Source organism: Lathyrus oleraceus, chromosome 4 (assembly GCF_024323335.1).
Source record: "Lathyrus oleraceus cultivar Zhongwan6 chromosome 4, CAAS_Psat_ZW6_1.0, whole genome shotgun sequence".
In the NCBI taxonomy this organism is placed as follows: domain Eukaryota; kingdom Viridiplantae; phylum Streptophyta; class Magnoliopsida; order Fabales; family Fabaceae; genus Lathyrus; species Lathyrus oleraceus.
Window position 1 is genome coordinate 445892075 of NC_066582.1, and position 17240 is coordinate 445909314.

General features: G+C 41.9%; 1 non-coding gene across 1 annotated transcript; it reads left to right on the forward strand.

Annotated features, from left to right (window-relative positions):
* The first annotated feature begins 15394 nt into the window (after nucleotides 1-15394).
* On the forward strand, nucleotides 15395-15501 carry LOC127077478 (small nucleolar RNA R71). Its single transcript, XR_007787283.1, has one exon. It is a non-coding gene; the product is annotated as a small nucleolar RNA R71 (small nucleolar RNA).
* Nucleotides 15502-17240: the final 1739 nt, after the last annotated feature.

Sequence of the window (17240 nt, forward strand, 5' to 3'; positions counted from 1 at the left end):
GATGCTTGTTCTCATTTGATGTATGCTTATATTCTGTATGCTTGTGTGCTTGCTTCTTTCCTGGTTAGGATAGGCTTGCTTATGCAAGTAGGATAGAAAACCGAACTTAGGGTAAACGATGCATGACAACACTAGGCTCGAGTCCAGCTCCCTAGTAGTGTGTCTTTCCCCGGTTTCTGGTTAGCAATTCAGTCCCTTTCAGGGGAACTACATCGCCCTGATCCTTGTTCCAGACGAGGTATGTAGGCAGGTGGTCGTGCGAGACCACTCCGGGCAACCTTTTTCTTTTTTGCGTGCGTTTACTTGTTATCTGACTGTGTGTTTTGGTTCGGATGCCGACGTAAGCCCAGTGATTGGCTGTCGGGCTCCACGTTTGCCCTTTTGAGTGTGTTTTGGTTCGGATGCCGACATAATTCCATCCAGTGGTTGTCGGGCTCCATGTTTGCCACCCTTGCTTGTTTGTATGTTTTGTGTTGTTTGGCGTGCGTAAGCCGAACTACAGTGGCTCTGATTCTTGTTCCAGACAAGATATGTAGGCATAAGGTGCGATACCTTATCGAGCTCGTTCCTCTTAACCCCACCTGTGTTCCCCGTGTGTGTGTGTGATGTTTAGCAACCTTTTCTTTATTCTAGGACGTGGATCCCTAGGAGTACCTAGGACGTGAGGGGTGCTAATACCTTCCCCTTGCGTAACCGACTCCCGAACCTTTTCTCTCTGGTCGCGAGACCATGTCTTTCCAGGTTTCTCTGAGCGCTTCCTTTCCCTATCTTGGGATAAATAACGTTTAGTGGCGGCTCTGTGTGTTTTTATTTTTAGGCTCGCCGGTTGATTTTTCGCAGGATGCGACAGCTGGCGACTCTGCTGGGGACTTGCGGATGTAGACCTGTGCTGGTCCATCGTCCCTAAGCGAGTCCTTCCTAGCGTTCTAGGATAGTTTAGGTTGCTTGTTTTGTATTATTTATTGCATTTATTATTATAACCACTGTGTATATATTTGCATTAATGTCTGCATGCATCATACTATCATGTTGTTGCCGTCCTCTGTGCAGGTGTTTCCTCTGTTTGGGGTGGGTGTTCTGAGTGGGGCTAAAACCCAGGCCCGAGTATACACCTAGGATTAGCGTGGTCTCGCGTCGCTCACATGTCGGTTGGGCATGATGTTGCGACGTGACATACCACAAGCCGGACGAGGTTCATCTGAGAAATGCTCTTCCAGTGGGATTTTCCACTTTGGTTGGGTTATCTCTTTTGAGCTGTTGACTCTGGTGACCGATCATTTCCCGGATCTTTTGGTTTAGACGATCTCAGGAGAGCTACAATGGCACACCCGAAAGGGCAAACCCATTGAGTATCTCTGCCCGATTGTCGAGACTATTATCCGCCTTAGGATGACCTGTTTAGAATTTACCTGTGAGGGGAGGGTGATTCTTTCAGATGCATGTTCAGATGGTGACTCAGATGGTGACTTTCTGTTCCGTGGATCAGAGTCCTATTTATAAGTCGGATTTATGGTCATTTATTACGGTGACGCCGGAGTGCTGTCCGTGATATTTATCAGTGGGGATCCGTTTATTTCAGGATTCCCCGGGCCGAGTTATTTATCAGTGGGGATCCGTTTATTTCAGGATTCCCCGGACCGATTCAGAGGGTTGAGAATGTCTGTTCAGAGATGGTTTGGTGATGATGGTTATGATGATGATGTATCTGTCTTCCGTTTATTTCGGAACCCTTGAGATGGATTGGTGGTTACAGATTCCTCAGATGGTTGTGATCAGTTCAGAGATCAGGGCTGTGATTCAGAGCAACAGATGATCAGATGACTTGGAGGATGGCACTATGCATTGCATACATCTGCATCATTCTCATTTTGCATTCATCTGCACCAAACTCACGTCTAGCCATATGGGGAGTATTATAGATTGAGAATCTGGTTGAGAGGCATCTTGAATTTCAGAATGTGGATGTCAAAATATTATCTGTCTCGATGAAATCAGAATCAAAGGACAGAAGCTTCCTCATATGGATAGACGTTGCATTCATGCATATTAACCTGTTTGCTGTTTTGCAGGAATCATTGCTCGTGCTCGCAGAACTGTACCTTTGCACTCAACATGCCCTCACAGATATTACACCAGGCGCAATACTCCCAGACTGATGGATCCTCCCAACGCTGACATCCTCGAACTGAAAGAGAAGATGGGAGAGCTGATCAATGTCATGCAAGAGTTCGCCTTGGGGCAGAAAGTAATTGCCGAAAAGGTGGGGAGGATTGAAGACTGGCTGAAGATGGGGAACATGCAAGGAAACGCTTCGTCATCTGGACCGAAGAAATCTTTTGGTAATGACCAGCACAAGGATGAGGGTGAATCGAGTGCTGTGTACGCCCAGAGAGGACACGGTAGGGGTCGTTACTACCAGCACACCGCTGCGGTAACTATTCCTGCTGACAATCAGCCTGCACAACAGCAACAGCAGCGTCAGCCATTTCAGCGGAGGTCTCTGAGGGTAGGATATCCAGTCAGGAGGAGGATGAGTGATCGGCATTTTGACAGGACGCCTGTGACATATTCTTTCCTATTGAAAAAGCTGAAAGATATGGGGCTGGTACAGTTGAGGACTTTGGCACCTATGGGACCTGATCAAAGGCCAGCCAATTTTGATGAAAATGTCAAATGTGAATTCCATTCGGGTGCTCCCGGGCACAGTGTAGAGGACTGCAAAGCTTTTAAGCACGTAGTCCAAGACCTGGTGGATTCCAAGGCCCTCAATTTTACATTGTCATTGAATGCTGATGCCAATCCCATGCCGGCGCATGGACAGGCGATGGTGAACGCAGTTGCTGAAGATTCGGATCACGCCTGTGGGATGGGTGAAGAGACTGATGGTAACTGCAAGTTCAACGGTTGGATAAAGCCGTGCGTACCAGGAAGCTGGAAGGCCTAAACAAGATCATCACTGACACTCGTCCGGAAGAGTAATATTTCTTGTTTTCAGTTTATATGCATGGAAGCCATATGTGTTGCCCGACACGTAATGGTTCATTGTAAGGGCCACCTCATGTTTAAATTTGCATTTTCTGCATCATTAATAAATGGATGTTTTTCAGTCAAAAAGCGGTGTTCCCTGTTTTTCATTTATTTTTGCAATTTAAGAAACAAATAAAAATGGCAATGTTTATTTTCTTTTTTTTTTCTTTTTTTGATTTGTCTCGTCCCGAATTCAAAAATAGTTCTCCGGATCTCGTTGATAACAATTTGGTTACACCTCGTATGACTTCGACAATCCGAGCGATCAGGCTGAAGAAGAAGGCGAAGAAGACTGTGATCTGCTGGAATTAACCAGGATGTTAAAACCAGAGGAGAAGGTGATTCAGCCGCATAAAGAGCGGATTAAGATTGTTATTCCAAGCGCCGCCGAGGTCAGGAAGGAAGTGAAATTAGGGCCGTTCCAGAGGCAAGTCGAGAGCAGAATGGTAGTCTTGTTGAAGGAGCATGTGGATACCTTCACCTGGTCATGTCAGGATATGCCAGGGTCGGATGCCGGTGTCATTGTGCACAAGCTACCACGGAAAGGAGACCGTCTTCTAAAGGAGCAGAACGCCAGTGCCTGTATCAGAGAGCCATGGTGACTTTGTTTCATGATATGATTCATCATGAAATTGAATGCTATGACATGATAGCAAAGTCCCAAGCAGGAGAGGGGCATCTGGCAGACCGGGGCAAGTCGTTTGACTGGTTGAGACAATTCAAACTGAGGTTGAATTCAAGTAAGTGCACGTTCAGAGTGCGATCCGGTAAGATGTTGGGGTTCAGTGTCAGAGAGGAATCGAGGTTCCCGCTAAAAAAAAAAAGAAAAAAAAAAGATCAAACGGTCAGGTGAAATAATGATTGCCAAGGGGCATTGAAAGAATAAAAGAAAAAGTTGCAGGAACCTCTGATTCTGACGCTTCCCGTGGGAGGAGCAATTGTCAATTCTGTATTTGACGGCCTTCGAGGGGTCTATGAGGTGTGTACTGGGGCAGCATGACGCGTCTTGTCGAAAAGAGCATGCAATTTACCTTAGCAAAAAGTTTACCGACTGTGAAACAATACATTCACTGTTCGAGAAAACTTGATGTACTTTGGCATAGGCTGCTCGCCGACTGAGACAGTATATGCTGGTTCATATCACTTTGTGGATTTCCAAGATGGATATGATCAAGTATGGGTTTGAGAAGCCAACATTGACCGGACGGGTTGCGAGAGGAGCAAAATAATGTTTACTGATTTGTGATGCTCTCAGAAAGCAATCAAAGGGGTATTGTCTGATTACATTGCCTAGCAACCCATTGAGGGTTATCAACCGATGAAGTTTGAAATTCCCTGATGAGGACATCTCGAGGTACTCTAATCGAAAGATTGAGAGTGACCGATCCCGGAGGAGGGGCCTGACCCCGAATCCGAACGGGTTCTGATGTCTGATGGGGAGGATAAGGTGAATGAGTTAGTGCTTCCTGATGCGTGTTTTTCGCAAGTGTACGAATCACGTCAAAGTAATATAAAAGATTATCGAATCCACAGAGACCAAGTGTCAATCTATCAAACCTGTTGTTATGGTGTGTATCTAAGGCAACTATTTTTAAGGGTTTTAATAAGGGTGCAATGGTAAATAAAATTATAATTTTAAATAATAAATAAAGACAGGCTCGAATGTAATTCACGCAATCAATGATAATCCAGTACTTGTTAGTGGAACTACTTATGGGCAATGTTTTCTCCTTTGAAAAGAACTAATTTAACAGGAACTGTCGCTTTCGCGTATTCAGAACCGAGTTGTACTCTCTAATCAACCCCTCCTATTGTCACGGATAAAAAGGTGCGTACTGCGTTAGAGTAGTAAACCTATTTTTAAGAAATATAGTATCTTAACTAAGTTGAAAAGTATTTTAACTTGGACTTCTTAGCAAAAAGAGGTTCTTACGAACCAGAGTTTAAACTTCCTAACGCGTCCGAAAATCGTTTTAAAATCTCTTTTCTTTTTAATCTAAAATCTCCTAATAAACTAGACAAAGCGCTTTTGGCTGTTTTTGAAATAGTTAAAAACAATTACTTGAATTGAAAGATAAAATAGCCCTTAGGTGTTTCCACGAACAATTATACTGATTACTGGTTTAATTACGATCCTCACATTCTAACCTTTATAGAATTAGTTAGACATGATAAAGTAAATATTCTTTTTATAGTTTTTCATAAAAGTAATTTAAAGCGAGTGCGGATAATAAACAAAGTAAAGTGCGAGTGCAGGAAATAAACAACGTAAATGTGCGAGTGCAGGAAATAAACAACGTAAATGTGCGAGTGCAGGAAATAAACAACGTAAATGTGCGAGTGCAGGAAATAAACAACGTAAATGTGCGAGTGCAGGAAATAAATAAAAGTAAAATACGAACTTGAATTAAAATGGCGGCAGGATTAACTTCCTCCAGAGTGCTCCAAAAACTCGAACCACAGACAGATTACAGACTCGATCACTCGATTGCAGAGGCACCCCGATGTGGAATGGCAACTGCTTTATAACTGATATATGCCTAGAGAATTCTAATTCTGGATGAAGAAAAACGAAAATCTAAGGTCCTATTTATAGTAAAAACTGAAAGCATGAAATGACAGGGACGCCCCTCCACTAAAAAGTGGAGGTTACTGATTTTGGCCTTGTGGCGCCCGCCACAGGCCTATGGCGCCCGCCATGGTCCCTACAGGGGATGATGGAGTGGGGATCGTGGGTCTTGACGGTTGAGGAGTGGTCTTGAGACGTGGCCACGTCATGGCTAACCCCATGGCGCCCGCCACGGTGGGTGCCGTAAGTGCAAAACGCTGAATTTCTAGGTTTTCGCCCGTTTTCACTCCTTTTTCGCTCCTTTTCCCGATTCAAGCTCCGATTATTATAAAAACCTGAAAACATAAGAAAACAAAGAAATAACAAAGCAAAACAACAATAAAAGCTAAGAATGCATGCGAAATCGGAGTCAGAAATACGGTGAATTTTAGTGTGATCAAATTCTCCCACACTTAAACCTTTGCTTGTCCTCAAGCAAACATTAAAGCTTAAGAAAATATGGTGTCAACACTTGTCTTTGGGCTAAAGGGATTCTAAGTTCAAGTCAGGATGCAGTGACAGATACTAACTAAGTGAACCAAGGGTACCATAGTAACACAAACACAAACTTCAATCCTATATTAACCACTCCATATCATCCCACAATACCTAGGCCTATCTTCTCATCTTTTTGTGTCCTTTTCATTCAGGCGCAATCACATTAAGCCCGTTATCTGTACATGCTTCATAGTAGAGTGACCGGTTAGTGATTCTGATCCATAACATAAGGTTTCTGGCACATAAGCATGTGTGAACCTGTTTTATTTCGCCTAAATGTAGCTGCGGGGGATCGGATCGTAATCCGCCCTACCAAGTTCAGTGCCAGATACCTCTGAACCAACTAACAATAGGTGACTTGCAAATTTTTTTTTTTTTTTTTTTTTTTTTTAGCACTGGATCATTCACTTATGTTCATCGGCCCCCTACGTAGAGCATGCTTAAGCCGGAGCTGACTGCTAAGATAAACTACTTAGGACAATTTTTAAAATGATAGTAAAGGCCAAGGTGGTGGGGTTTAGGAGTGATTCCTATATTCAAGAGGTCTATGGTGCTAAAATGGTTCTGATGTTTCAAAAAGTTGACCTAGGTCACTACATCCTAATCTAAACCTGTCCCAAAGCCCAAAAAACATGTGAAACAACATCATTTTCTTTTTTAAAAATTTTCTGGTAAGGCTAAGGAAATGGGAAAAAATGAAGATGAACTAAAAAGACACTATACTGGTGACTCGTCAGACTCATGCATTATCTAAGAAAATTAAATTACTGAAAGGAAATAACTGAAAGGAAATAATTAACTAAAAAGGGAAATGACAGAAAGCAATAAAATCCCCTCCCACACTTAGATCGAACATTGTCCCCAATGTTTCGAAATAAGATAAGGGGGGTAACCTGAAAAAGACTACTGAGGAGGGGCACTGGTGCCTTCGCCGTCCTGATGTGATGGTCTGGAACGACGGGATCTACTACGATGCTGGTCCCTCCGGTCGAGTCGTGCTGATAAAGCAGCCTGAGCACTCCGAACCTCTCGAAGGTTACCTAAGATGGAACCCTGAGTGGCCTCGACAAGCTGGTAGTGTTGGCTGTTGAACTCTCTCTGACGGTTCTGCTCTAATGAGATATCGTTCAAGGTACGGCAAACGTTGCTATAGGCACGATCCGAAACCAATCGCGATTGTTGCATGAAGCTCATATTGTCCGTCAGCTGCTGTGAAATAGTAGAGAGAAGGCCATCACGCCTTTCTTCTCTAGCTGTCATATCACGCCACATCTCCTCGGTGACATGGAATCCAGGAGCAGTACCTGCAACAGGGTTAGAGGAAGATGGTGCGGTGTGTGACTGTGAAGGACGATGGGGGGACATGTGAGGGATGGGAGACTGCTCTCTCCGATCATACTCATCATCAGTGTCATGTGCCTCCCCATCGGGAATATTAGGAGGAAGTGGACCCAAAACACGTGGAGCATTAAGATCATAGGTCCAGTTCCTTTCATCACGTACATCAGTACGTCTACTGCATGGTAAAGCAACAGATGGGATAGCTACCCCATGAACCATCAACTCATAACCACCTTCTTTCCTTGCTCGGCACAATTTCATGTCTTTCAGAAATTTTAAATTAATTGTGCGAGGAGGTAGTGGTTCAAGTGTAGCTATCTCATCGTTCAGGCCAAGAGCCCGAGCAATATACGTAACAAGCCCTCCAAAAACAATCGGTCCTGTTTTGTTAGTAAATAAAGTCATATGAGCAAGCATAAACGGGACCGGATTGATGTGGGTTCTAGTGAGGCATCCTTGCAAAAATAGGAGTTCACGAGCATTTACCTTGTTTGGACTTTCCCGGCCAAAAATAGTACATGCCAAAAGAAGTCTAAAAACTCTTATGGCCGGGTTGTGAATGGTCGACGCAAGTATCCCTTCGAAAGAATTAATTGAAGAACTTGAAAGCCTTTGCCAGAAGGTAAATACCTCGGCCGACCACTCCGCATCCAAAGGTGCCTCACAAATTGCACCTTCCCTATGAGGGATTCCTAACAAACCTGCTAGATTGTCGGTACTGAATTCATACTCAATTCCGAACAGTCTAAAAATAACAGTACCAACAGTGCTAGCAGTGTTAGGACTGACAGTGTATATTAAAGAACTCAAAAACTCGGTTGTCAGTCGCTCATAGGTAGGTTCCTGATTAATGAAAATATTATGCAAGCCTAGAAATTCTAATAAATTAAAAACACTATGATAAATACCCAAAGCATACAGACAGTTATCGTCGACGTACCTAGTCGAGAGAATTTCTCGACTTTGAAGCCTCTGAATAATTTTCCGTTGCCTTTCGCCCGGTCTTCCATCACGAAGAAGAAGTCCATTGAACTCCATTGTTGAATGCTCCTTAGGTAGTGAAAATGGTAGAAAAAGTGGTTTATGAGGGAATGATAAAGTTTTGATTTTTTTTGGTTTTTTTTGATGGATGAAAATGGAAATGGATGTTGGATATGTTTTATGGATGGTGGGTATTTTGGAAATGAGGGAGCTTTAATGGGGTTCAAGGAGGATTTGGAAGGTTGGAAAAATGGGTTTTTGGTGAAGAAAGGGATGAAAATGGTGGAAATGGGGATTCAGCCCCGTACTTGTTGTTGGTACGGTGTGGCGCCCGCCACAGGGCCTATGGCGCCCGCCACAAGGCCAATTCCTGGGCCTTGTGGTTTTGGATCCTCCTTTTGGGCCTTCTTGCACCTTTGTCTTCCGGGGGGTCTGAATAGCGTTTTCTTCTTCTTTTCAAGGCTTGAGGCTTGCATATTTTTTGTAAAGACAAAAATGAAAATATTTTTGTCTTATATATATTTTTTTTTCTTTGCACGACAAAAAATAAAATAATTAAAGAAACAAAAGAAAAAGAAAAAGTTAACATTAGTGCATAATATGTATATATATAAGAAATTCAGAGTGCATGAAAATATAAAAGCTGCAGTAAAGTAAAATATGTCTGGAAATGCGATAAATAAAATACTAGGGTAATGCTGTCAGGGTAGAATGAGTCATGTGGTAGGCGTCTTTTCCTGGCTTGATCCACGAAACTCAGCTATCTCCCTCCGAAGCTCTTCAATCTCCTGATGTAGAGCATCGGTCTCTGAGGCATGAGTGAGATCAGAAACCTGCATCTGTAACTCTAAGTCTGCCACTTCCTGCTTGAGCAGGGCAGTCTCCTTACGGAGCTCATAAATCTGTGTTTGTAGGTCAGGTGGCTGCAGAGACAAATTGTTAGACATAACAGTGATCTGGGGAGTAAGAGGTGTAGGAGTGTACTCAGCGGCGGGAGGCGATTTCGGCTCTTCGACAGTCTCTCCATAACCCTCTAGAGCATAACTCCAATTTTCAGGATCATGGACACTGGTCATCAGCTGATCTGGTAATGTGAAATAGTGTATCGCTTCGCCGTCGATCAGCAGTCTAAACATGTTGGGCTCAAAAGAAGCCCTCCTCATCAGTCCTCTATCAAGACAAAAATCAATATCCAGGGTGGTGTAGAAGCAGAAGGTCCTGAGGTGCAATAACTTGCGAGACAGACCCAATGCAGTAGCAATCTGTGTAACAATCCCACCGACATGGATGATGCCTACGGATGATCTGGCAACACTAGCCAAGCCCTTTAACAGAAAGTTGCCACAAGCAACAGGGCGAGACTGAGTCGCACAAAACAGTAGGAAAATCTCCTCTTCACTTAGCAGTGTCTCTGTATCTGGAAAACCTAGGAAAGAATGTGCTAGAATCATCTGGAAGTACCTCAATGCAGGGTTGTGGATTACCTGAGAAAACTGGGTAGAAGGATCTTGGCTCCCTCCGCCGGATATTTTAGTCCAAAACTTTTCCACTTCTCTGCTCATAAAATACCCCATCGGTGTATCTGGAATAGCATCAGGAGTAGTCTGGAAACCTAACAAATCACCAAACTCCTTGTGAGAGAATGAGTAGTCAATCCCGAACAACCTGAAAACAGCGAGTCCATCGGGTCCAGCCCAGGGGTCATAATGAAACGAGCCGAGGAACTCAAGAGTCAAGTTCCTATAAGTGTTGTTCCTGTAGTCAAACTGTTCCCACTGGAGTTGATGGCATAAAAATCTGACGCTTGGCTCTATCCCCAAGGCATCCATGCAGTCATGGTCAGGGTACCTGGTAGGAGCCATAGGGCGTCTCATGTGAACATAGTAACGCTCTCTCTGTGCATCATCTCTAAAGGCCACGTGCATGTCATCAGGGTTCTGCATTCTGTACAAGGTTAGCAAACAAGTCCTGAAAGCACATAAAACATTCAATCGTTAGTCCTGACATAATAATAATAATATAAACAAAATAAAGTAAAAGTAAAAAATAAAAAGTACAAAAAAAAAAAAAAAAAAAAAAAAAAAAAAAAACCATGGGTTGCCTCCCATGCAGCGCTTGTTTAACGTCATTAGCTCGACGACCGATATTTAAACATCATTGGAAGGATATGGTGGATCACTCAGAGTATGGCAGGTGTATGTTGTCGGGATGTCACCTCCTTCGTAGGGCTTCAACCTCTGTCCATTGACGATGAACGGTTTACATGTCTGGTTCTTGATTTCAATAGCACCGGATCTCAGGATCTTAGATACTTCGAAAGGGCCAGTCCATCTCGAACGGAGTTTACCTGGAAAAAGTCGTAACCTAGAATCGAACAGGAGAACAGGATCGCCTATTTTGAAGTCTCTTCTTATGATTCTTTTGTCATGCCAAGCTTTTGTTCTTTCTTTGTATATGATGGCATTTTCGTAGGCAGATTGTCTGAGCTCTTCTAATTTGTGGATGTCAAGGATACGTTTCTCACCAGCTGTCAAGTAATCCAAATTCAAAGTTTTGATGGCCCAATAGACCTTATGTTCCAATTCAAAAGGTAAGTGACATGATTTTCCATAGACCAGTTGATAAGGGGTTGTTCCTATAGGAGTTTTGAAAGCGGTTCTATAGGCCCATAATGCTTCTTGAAGTTTCTGTGACCAATCCTTTCTAGATATAGAGACAGTCTTCTCGAGGATTTGTTTTATCTCCCTATTAGATACTTCCACTTGTCCATTGGTCTGTGGGTGGTATGGTGTTGCTACTCTATGCTTAACTCCATACTTGCTTAAAAGTTTATCAAATATTCTCGATATGAAGTGCGATCCTCCATCGCTTATGACTAAACGGGGTGTTCCAAACCTGGGAAATATATAATTTTTGAATAATTTGATGACTACTCTGGTGTCGTTTGTGGGTGCGGCGATAGCTTCAATCCATTTAGACACGTAGTCAACAGCTACTAAGATGTACTGATTTCCAAAAGATGGTGGGAACGGTCCCATAAAGTCTATACCCCATACGTCGAAGAGTTCTACTTCTTGGATATTTCTTAACGGCATTTCATTACGTCTTGAAATATTTCCTGTGCGTTGGCATCTATCACACTTGACAATGAAAGCATGGACATCACGCCACATAGTAGGCCAGAATAGGCCAGCTTGAAGAATCTTGGCGTAGGTCTTAGATGTGCTTGCATGTCCACCATAGGGTGCAGAGTGACAATGCTCAATTATATTATTTACCTCTTCTTCTGGAACACAACGGCGGAAAATGCCATCTTTACCTCTCTTGAAAAGAAATGGTTCGTCCCAATAGAAGTTTCTCACATCACTATAGAACTTCTTCTTCCGGTGGTAGTTTAGATCAGGGGGTATGATGTCAGCGGCTAGATAATTAACAAAGTCTGCATACCAAGGTACATCACTTATGGCTAAGGATTTTTGAAAATACTCATGAGGGTCTGGGTTATCTTCTTCAATGGTTTCTAGTTGGGCTATCAGTCTATCATAGGCAAAATCGTCATTTATGGGAACTGGATCAGGTTTCAGGTATTCTAGCCTAGATAGGTGATCAGCTACCACATTATCAGTGCCTTTCTTATCACGGATATCCAAATCAAACTCTTGCAGTACTAGAATCCATCGAAGTAACCTAGGCTTGGCATCCTTTTTGCTTAGTAAGTAACGAATGGCAGCATGGTCGGTATAAACTATAATCTTGGCTCCTACTAGATAAGATCTAAATTTGTCTATTGCAAAAACTACAGCTAGGAGCTCTTTTTCGGTTGTTGCGTAATTGAGCTGTGCAGCGTCTAGGGTTCTACTGGCATAATAAATCACATGTAACTTCTTATCTTTTCTCTGACCTAGAACGGCTCCAACAGCGTAATCACTGGCGTCACACATTATCTCAAACGGTTCTGACCAATCAGGGGGTTTCATTATAGGTGCTGAAGTCAGAGCTTCCTTCAGAAGATTAAATGCTTCAGTACATTTTTCATCGAAGATAAATTCAGCATCTTTCATTAAAAGACCAGTTAAGGGCTTTGTTATTTTGGAGAAATCTTTGATGAAACGTCGGTAAAATCCGGCATGTCCAAGAAAACTTCTTATCTCCCTGATAGTCTTCGGCGGTTTTAGATTCTCTATGACTTCTATTTTTGCTTTATCTACCTCTATACCTTTTTCGGAAACTATATGTCCTAAAACAATCCCTTCGGTGACCATGAAATGACATTTTTCCCAATTTAGCACAAGGTTTACCTCCACACATCTCTCCAGGATTTTCTCAAGGTTGACAAGACAATTTTTGAAATCTGATCCACAAACTGAGAAATCGTCCATAAACACTTCCATAATTCCATCTAAATAATCAGCAAAGATAGACATCATGCAGCGTTGGAAAGTTGCAGGAGCATTACAAAGTCCAAAAGGCATTCTTCTATAGGCAAAAGTTCCAACTGGGCATGTAAAGGTAGTTTTTTCTTGATCTTCGGGGTGAATAGGTATTTGGAAGAATCCTGAATATCCATCTAAATAACAAAAGTAAGAGTGTCTGGCTAGGCGCTCCAACATTTGATCTATGAATGGTAATGGGAAATGGTCCTTCCTAGTTGCTTTATTTAATTTTCTATAATCTATGCACATACGCCAACCTCCATCGGTTCTTTTTGCTACAGGTTCGCCCTTCTCGTTTTGCACGACTGTGATGCCTCCCTTTTTGGGTACTACATGCACAGGACTCACCCATTTACTGTCCGAGATCTGATATATTATACCTGCCTCTAGTAACTTAAGAACTTCAGTCTTAACTACCGCGCTCATTATAGGATTTATTCTACGTTGGTGTTCTCTGGAAGGTTTTGAATCTTCTTCAAGCAAAATCCGATGCATGCATACGGATGGGCTTATTCCTTTTAGATCAGAGATCTTATATCCTAAGGCTGAGGGGTACCTACGTAAAACTTCTAATAATTGATCGGTTTCTTTTTGGTTTAAGGTAGCACTGACTATAACTGGACGATTCATATCTTCATCCAGAAATTCATATCTCAGGTTTTTAGGCAGTTCCTTAAGTTTTACGGTCGGTTTCATAGGGCAAGGCATAGGATCTGGGGTAAGAGATAAACATTCGTGAAGGTTATCATCAATGTAGGGTGTTTTATAATTGTCATCTTCCAAAATAAGGGTTGATGGCAATTTTATAGATTTATTTTCTTCTTCTTGTTCTAATTCCCTAATGCATTCTTCGATGATATCTAAGGCATAACAAGAATCTCCTATCACAGGTGCCATAAGAAATTTTGACAATATAAATTCTATCTTCTCTTCACCTACCTCAAAAGTTAGTTTTCCTTTTTTAACATCTATTACGGCTCCAGCAGTCGATAAGAACGGTCTACCTAGGAGGATTGGTATGTCGTCATCTTCTTTAATGTCCATGACAACAAAATCAGTAGGTATAAACAACTGACCCACCCTAACAGGGACGTCTTCAAGTATGCCTATAGGGTGTTTAACGGATCTATCGGCTAATTGAAGCGACATCTTAGTAGGTTGTAATTCTCCTAAGTTTAATCTCTCACAAACTGCTAAAGGCATTAAGCTCACACTAGCTCCTAAGTCTAGAAAAGCTTTTTCGATGACATGATTCCCTAAAATACAAGGAATGGAAAAATTTCCGGGATCTTTATCTTTCTTTGCTAACCTATCTTCGGAAATAGAATTACATTCCACGGGTTTCGGATCTTCAAGTCTACGTTTATTCGTAAGTATGTCTTTGAGAAACTTAGCATAAGAAGGTATTTGGGTGATGGCTTCTGTAAAGGGGATTTCTACGTGAAGTTTTTCTATAACCTTAACGAATTTTTGATATTGATTATCGATTTGGGTTTTCTTTAATCTTTGAGGGTATGGTATTGGTGGTTTGTATGGCGGTGATGGTACATAGGTTTTATTTTTAGGTTCTTCTCCTTTTTCTTGACTTTCCGGGGTTTCAGGCTTCTCTGGTTCCTTTTCCTCACTCCTCTCAGAAGTTTCAGGCTCACTTAATCTAGGGTTTAAAGGCTCCTTATAAGCGGTTCCACTTCGTAGAGTAATGGCATTAGCTTGCCCTTTCGGGTTTTGTTGAGGTTGTCCAGGGAACTGTCCTCCAGGGGTAGTCTGTGGGGCTTGGTTTAACGCTACCTGAGAGATCTGGGTTTCAAGCATCTTATTATGAGTAATGATTTGATCAACCTTGGTTCCTAACTGGGTAATTAGTTCGTTAACATGGACGCTTTGGTTCATGAACTCTTTGTTTTTCTGTTTTTGAGCAACGATGAAATCTTTTACAATTTCTTCAAAGCTCGGGTTTGGCGGTACAGGTTGCATAGGTTGATTTGTTCTAGGGGCTTGGTAACCTTGTTGTCTCGGAGGTGCGGTATTTTGAATAGGGTTATTATTTTTGTAGGAGAAGTTTGGGTGATTCCTCCATCCAGGGTTATATGTGTTAGAAAATGGGTTCCCTTGGGTATAGTTCACTTGCTCAGTGTTGGTTTCATTTAACAGATTGCATTCGGCGGATTGGTGTCCTTGCGTTCCACATATCTCACAATTCGGCGAAACTGCGGCTACAGTATTCGGAGTTGTACACATATGTTCGACTCTAAGGGCCAACGCGTCCATTTTAGCCTGCATCATGTCTATAGAGCTTAGCTCATGTATTCCTCCTTGGGCTTCCTTCTTTTCCACTGTCGCTCGTTCTACTCCCCATGATTGATGGTTTTGGGCCATATCCTCGATAAGGGCACTAGCTTCAGGGTAAGGTTTATTCATCAGTGCGCCACCAGCGGCAGCGTCGATGGTCATCTTAGTGTTATAATGAAGTCCATTATAGAAGGTTTGGATGATTAGCCAATTCTCTAAGCCATGGTGTGGGCATGCTCTTAATAATTCTTTATATCTCTCCCAGGCTTCGAACAACGACTCTCCTTGGAGTTGGGTAAATCTAGTTATAAGGTTTCGAAGAAGAGCGGTCTTACTTGGGGGAAAATATCTAGCAAGAAAAACTTTCCTAAGGTCATCCCAAGTTGTTATTGAATTGGGTGGAAGGGAATCTAACCATGATAGAGCTTTATCTCTGAGGGAAAAGGGAAATAATCTTAAGCGTATCGCCTCAGGAGAAGCTCCATTGGTTTTAAAGGTGTCTGCTAACTGAAGAAAGTTTTTTAAATGTTGGTTTGGGTTATCAGTAGCGAGACCTGAGAATTGTCTCTGTTGCACTAATTGCAGCAGGGATGGTTTAAGTTCAAAATTATTGGCTGGGATAACGGGGTTTACTATACTGGAACTAGGTTCCTCGTTTGATGGTTGGGCGAAGTCCTTAAGAGGTCTTCGGTTTTGTTCTTCGGCCATAGCTATCCTATTCCTATGGAAAAATAAACGTGCGCGAGCGTAACGTTCAGGTTCAGCTAGAGGGTCTACTAAACTTCCGGCACTGCGAGTCTTTCGCATTGACCGGTGGGTAACAACCTTAGTCTAAACGGTATAACTACAGGGTAATGAAATTTGACGAAATTGGTCCCCGGCAACGGCGCCAAAAACTTGATGCGTGTTTTTCGCAAGTGTACGAATCACGTCAAAGTAATATAAAAGATTATCGAATCCACAGAGACCAAGTGTCAATCTATCAAACCTGTTGTTATGGTGTGTATCTAAGGCAACTATTTTTAAGGGTTTTAATAAGGGTGCAATGGTAAATAAAATTATAATTTTAAATAATAAATAAAGACAGGCTCGAATGTAATTCACGCAATCAATGATAATCCAGTACTTGTTAGTGGAACTACTTATGGGCAATGTTTTCTCCTTTGAAAAGAACTAATTTAACAGGAACTGTCGCTTTCGCGTATTCAGAACCGAGTTGTACTCTCTAATCAACCCCTCCTATTGTCACGGATAAAAAGGTGCGTACTGCGTTAGAGTAGTAAACCTATTTTTAAGAAATATAGTATCTTAACTAAGTTGAAAAGTATTTTAACTTGGACTTCTTAGCAAAAAGAGGTTCTTACGAACCAGAGTTTAAACTTCCTAACGCGTCCGAAAATCGTTTTAAAATCTCTTTTCTTTTTAATCTAAAATCTCCTAATAAACTAGACAAAGCGCTTTTGGCTGTTTTTGAAATAGTTAAAAACAATTACTTGAATTGAAAGATAAAATAGCCCTTAGGTGTTTCCACGAACAATTATACTGATTACTGGTTTAATTACGATCCTCACATTCTAACCTTTATAGAATTAGTTAGACATGATAAAGTAAATATTCTTTTTATAGTTTTTCATAAAAGTAATTTAAAGCGAGTGCGGATAATAAACAAAGTAAAGTGCGAGTGCAGGAAATAAACAACGTAAATGTGCGAGTGCAGGAAATAAACAACGTAAATGTGCGAGTGCAGGAAATAAACAACGTAAATGTGCGAGTGCAGGAAATAAACAACGTAAATGTGCGAGTGCAGGAAATAAATAAAAGTAAAATACGAACTTGAATTAAAATGGCGGCAGGATTAACTTCCTCCAGAGTGCTCCAAAAACTCGAACCACAGACAGATTACAGACTCGATCACTCGATTGCAGAGGCACCCCGATGTGGAATGGCAACTGCTTTATAACTGATATATGCCTAGAGAATTCTAATTCTGGATGAAGAAAAACGAAAATCTAAGGTCCTATTTATAGTAAAAACTGAAAGCATGAAATGACAGGGACGCCCCT